Source organism: Choloepus didactylus, chromosome 4 (genome assembly GCF_015220235.1).
Source record: "Choloepus didactylus isolate mChoDid1 chromosome 4, mChoDid1.pri, whole genome shotgun sequence".
Lineage (NCBI taxonomy): Eukaryota > Metazoa > Chordata > Mammalia > Pilosa > Megalonychidae > Choloepus > Choloepus didactylus.
The window spans coordinates 59,896,993-59,902,653 of NC_051310.1; the positions used below are offsets into that span (position 1 = coordinate 59,896,993).

The 5,661-nt window shown below is 43.4% G+C and overlaps 1 pseudogene; it reads right to left on the reverse strand.

The window, feature by feature from the left end:
* Nucleotides 1–259: 259 nt before the first annotated feature.
* Nucleotides 260–3,263, reverse strand: LOC119533218 (annotated as a pseudogene).
* Between the last annotated feature and the right edge of the window lie 2,398 nt (nt 3,264–5,661).

Below are 5,661 nucleotides of genomic sequence, written 5' to 3' on the forward strand. Positions count from 1 at the left end.
CTTTGTACCCCATCCTTCCTTCTCCTACATGGGTGGGGTGGGGTGGGGTGGGGTGGCAGGGGACATATACAATCTTAGTAAACTGGCAGAAGAAAAACACAACAGATTTCTGGCTAGAGGGGAAGAGATAAGGCAACATGCATGGGGGAACTCTGAGGGGAGATGGGGGAACTCTGAGGGGAGATGTAGGACCCTCTGCCTCTCCCACAAGAGTTTCCCAATTGGCCTCAGATAGACAGACGTGGCTGACAGCAGGGGCACAGCTAGGAGAACAATGTCTTCCAAATCCCTGGCTTCTGTGTTCTCTGTGCTCTGGGGTGAGGGACTCCTGTGAAAAGGGAGACAAGCAGTTTCTGCACCAGTCCTGCTCTAGGCCACCAGGGAAACAGATCATTCCATTTCCTTTAATTTCTCTTTCCCTAGCATCATTGCTTTGTGAATATAAGGCATTATGAATAGTGGGCCCAAGAAGAAGACATGACTGAGAAAATAGATGGATTTTTACACCTTCAGCCATTTTTGTCCCATGTGAAGCGTCAGAAGGCCGTCATTGAGTAACCATGAAGAGCCAATGGATGGTCTGTTGAACCAAGTAGAAGAAAGGCTGTAGGACAGCAGCGGAGGCCAGATTGCTCAGGGTCGAGCTCTCTCGAATTAGCCTGGCAACCTGTCTTTCCATGATAATGATGAGGAACTCCAACTGCAAGCAGACCAGGTTTCCTGAGTGTAGGCTGTGCCAGAGGGCTCAGAACAGCAACAAGAGACCCTGGGATAGTACTTTATTTCCAAGGAACTTGAGTCGCTTGAAGAAGTAGTGGGCCACCCAGGCATTGGTATTGATGTTAAAAGAGGCAAGGGCACCAGTGAAGTGGGGGGTTGTCTCAAAGAGCCATCCCTTCACATTAGCACAGCCATCCCACCTTGCCCTTCTCTCTTCATTATAGTCATTCAAGCCCAGCCTCATCAAAATGCACACTCCTGTGAGCAGCCAATAGGTGACGTACTTGTAGAGCACAAACTTGTCCCAGATCAGCCTGTATATGCAGTGGAACCAGAAAGGGTGGTTCTCATAGCCATAGGTGAGGAGACAGTCTTCTGGAACAGGGGTGTGCCAGTTTGAATGTATCATGTCCCCCAAACGCCATTATCTTTGATGTAATCTTGTGTGGGCAGACATTATCAGTTTTGATTAGATTTCTCTGAGTGTTTCTTTGGAATGTGCCCCACCCAGCTGTGGGTGATGATTCTGATTGGATAATTTCCATGGAAGTGTTGCTCCACCCTTTCGGGGTGGGTCTAAGTTGACCAGTGGAGCAATATAAATGAGCTGACATAACAGAAGGAACTCAGTGCAGCTGAGAGTGAACTTCTGAATAGGAGCTACAGCCAAGAGGGACACTTTGAAGAAAGCACAGGAGCTGCAGATGAGAGACAGTTTGAAGACGGCTGTTGAAAGCAGACTCTTGCTCTGGAGAAGCTGAGAGAGGACAAATATCCTAAGTGCAACTAACAGTGATGTTTTTGAGGAACTGCAGCCTAGAGAGGAACATCCTGGGAGAAAGCCATTTTGAACCCAGAACTTTGGAGCAGACGCCAGCCATGTGCCTTCCCAGCTAACAGTTTTCCGGACACCTTTGGCCATCCTCCAGTGAAGGTACCCGATTGCTGATGTGTTACCTTGGACACTTAATGGCCTTAAGACTGTAACTGTGTAACCAAATAAACCCCCTTTTATAAAAGTCAATCCATCTCTGGTGTTTTGCATTCCGGCAGCATTAGCAAACTAGAACAAGGGGGATGAGCAGAGTGTAGCCCCTAGATAGACAAGGCCCAGACTCAGGCGCCTGGAAGCCGGCATGGTGTTGTTTGGTATCTTCCCTGGTATGTCAGTCGGCTGTCCCCGCACCAGCTTCATGTAATGGTTCATTGAGAACTGGTGCCCTACTAAGAAGGCCCCATAGAAGTAGGAGAAACCAGCAACTTCCAGCAGGGAAGGGACACCCCATATGGCATATTTCTGTTCCTCAAAGGACAAGGAATTCTGATCTTTCCCTCCATCAAAGTAGCCAACAGCCAAACCAATCCGCTTCAAAATCAGAACACAATGCGGCATTGTCCACTTGTTATTGTAGTTGCCAGTGGCTATGGAATAATAACCAGCAAGAAGGTAGGTCATCTGGAAGCACAAGGTGGTGAGGACCGCAGTGATGATGCAGCCCATTAGTCGAAGGATGAGGAATTGAAGCACAATACATAGCAGAGGGTGGTAGAGCTGGTCTCCGAAGTTAAAATGAGTAATAGAGGGGCCTGTAAAGGTATGGAGGAGATGGCTGACATAGCTGTCCTTGTAGAAAAGGTAATGTGGATAAAACAAGGGAAAGGGATAACTTCAGAAAGTGCCGCAAGTGATTCTGAGGTGCAGCTCAGGTTAAGAAGCAATGCTGTACCAAAATTGCAATGTGAGGCTGTAGTATTTCCTAGGCCTTGAGATTAAAATTCTCAGTTTGGTGACTGTGGGTTGTTCTCTTTCCTTTAATAGCACTAAACAGGTAGGGGTTTCTTTTGTGAACCTGGTTCAGAAACTTTTAAGAACTTGTTTGGCAGTTCTGTAACTGTTTCTTTTTCATTTTGATTGCTTTTTCAAAGAAGGGCCTTCAGAAACTTACTAGCATATGCAAGACGGTGACCTAGAGTACACTCTCAACTCAAGGATCCCCTTCTAGAGTGGGAGTTCTGCAAGAGCCATAACTAGGACATTCAAAATGCTGGGATCCTTAAAGCAGAATGCTGAAAGACATTTCATTTGGTCCTCTTCAGGGGTTTTGGTCAAGCACGTGGAGTGTGTAACAGCCGCATTCTCTTGTCAGTCACAGGATATTTACTGAGTCCTAAGCGCCATTTGTACTGGGGATCAAGATCAATCACCACCTAGATTGCTAGATCCTGAGCAATAGTTTTGAAATTATCTATTAATCCTAAAGGTTCTGAGAAACAGAAATGGGCTGTTTTCATTAAGTCCGGTAAATTCTTTTGCCTTTCATCCTGTGTAGCTATTTCTGGGCTCTGTAGGAAGACCATATGGCCCCATTTGATCTGTCAGGTTCATATGACCCCAAGAAGATGGAGATAATGAGTCCCAACGCCTGTTCTGACACGCCCAGGGACATCGCCAACTTGTTAAGGCTTAGGTCCTCAAAACTCTACTGCAACACCCTCACCAGCTCCAACACAGCCCCCACACCCCCCTCATCTGCGGATGCCATCTTAACTCCGGGCATCCCCCAGGGAACCCCTCCCCCCAGCTCCACACACCCGAAATGTGGGCAAAGGCACTGTAGCTTTACCCCCAATTCTGTATAGACATTTAATATTCTCTAGCAATGTTCATCCACTGATGGTGTCATACACAGTGTTTGTTTGCTTTTTAATTTAAGTCAACACTTACATAATAGGAGATTGGAAAAAACCAAACAACTAAAACATGTTCCTGGTGTCTTTTGAAAAAAAATTAAAGGATCTGGCAACATTATTCCTACATTCTGTGATAATAAGCAGCTATCCACTTTGGCAGAGACATACAGATCCCCAAGGAACCCATCAATCCCTATTAATTTCTGATATTTAAAACATTTCTGCTTCACTCAATTACCTTTCTTATCTCCACATCACCCCTTCCCATCCTCAAGGTGACTGATTTTACCTGTTGTTCCTTTCTGACTACTTCTCAATCTTCTTTGCAAGTTATTTTCCTTCCTTAAACATTAGTGTTTCCTAGAGTACCATTCTTGGGTCTCTTCTCTTCTCCTTCTATCTACTCTTGTTGGACAAGCTCAGCTACACCTGCGACCTAAATTCTAACTACCAGGCTCAGTATGAAGGTTAAGAGTGGCAACAGGAAACTTAGGTTGGCAAGGACCACCAATAATTCAGAATCTTTCTCTAGCCCCTACCTCACATCTGGATCCTTGCTCCATGCTTCCATCTACAGGTATCTCCTAGCAACTAAGACAGCATGCCCAACACTAAACTTACTGTCTTCCCAAAATCGGTTCCTCATTGTTTCCTCACATTGTTTAGTGGCTCTGTGAACCACTCAATTATCCAAGCCAGAAACTTGGATTCATCCTAGACTCTTCCCTAGCTTTCATCCCCATATCCATTTTTCACTAAGTCCTATAAATTCTGTTCCATTAATTTGTCTCAAAATGCCCCCCTCTTTTTCATTCCCATTTGAATTATTTAGTTTAGACACTCCTCATTTTCATGCTGCCCTATTAAAATGACTTTTTAAACTTGCCCCCAAGCTACTTATTTTGACATTCCTCCAATTCATTCTCCATTTTGCTGTCAGTGTAGGCTTTCTAACAATGCAAATCTGATCAAGGCCCTCCCCTGCTTAAACTTTTCTAGTGGCTCCTATGATTTACAGCAATAAGTCCAAGTTCCTCTGGATGATACATGGGAACCTCTATGATCTAACTTCTGACCACCTTTACAGCTTCATTACTTATCACTCCCCCATGTGCATCTTATACTTCAAATACCATACATTGTTTGCAATTCCTAAATGAACCATGATCTTTTTACCTCCATCTTTGCACAAAATGTTCTTTCTGCTTGGAATGGATTTTTTCCCTTCTTCATCTGACTGTCAAAGTCCTGCTTAGACTTCACAATTCAGTTCACATGTTTTATCCTCCAGGAGGATTTCTTTGGCCTCTTCAGTCAGAGTTAAGTGTGTCCTTGTTCCCACTTCTTCTGCTGAAGTTTCCACATGGTCCTAATGAGAATTTATTTTAGTTGAGGGAGACAGACAAACCTGTGGCACTGTTTTTCAGCAGTGGTGATAGGTAGCTACGGCAGTTTCACTTTCTCATCTGGTATAAATTTCAAGAATTCTTAAACCAAGGTCTTAACCAATTCCCAATTGTTTTTAAAACACCTGTTGATCAGTTTTAAACTATTTCATTTTTCATCATAATTCAAAATTTAAAAATATTTTTATATAAAAGGACTTTTAAGTCAATATTTCTGTATTGACATATTTTTGGAGATCTATAAAAATTAGTTTTCCTTTAAAGGTCTGTACATTTCTAAGTATGAGAAACATTGTTCTGAATAGCTGGGCGGAATATTTATGATCATAACAGATTTTCTCCATGAAAATCTAAGTGACCAGTACAAAAGAAAATCCACAATATTAACTTCATTATCACCAGTCTGTAATAGTGGACACACACAGCCACCTTTTGAGTACTTTAGAAGTCAGCATCAGCAAAATTGACACCTGGATGAAGTACATCTCATAGACTAATGTTTCCTAGTTCAGAAATTTGAGATCTTTAAGAGCAGAATGGAGCAGATCTGCGTCATTAAGAAATAATCTATAAGCATTCTAGTCTAAACTAACCCTATCCACCACAAAACAGTACAGAGTAGGGCAAACGAGAATTTTATCACTGTATTAAATGAAAATCTGGGGAATTGGGGAAAGACGGGAGCTCTCCTTTAGAGAGAGAGAAAAGCATTAGTTATAAATAAAACTAATAATTTGAGGGTGCTCTCCAAGCAGGGTGGAGCCCTGGGCTGCCTTCTCCGTTACTCACACTGAAGGCATATCAGGTGACCGCAGTTGAAATCTCAGCATATTCCCTTCCTTCT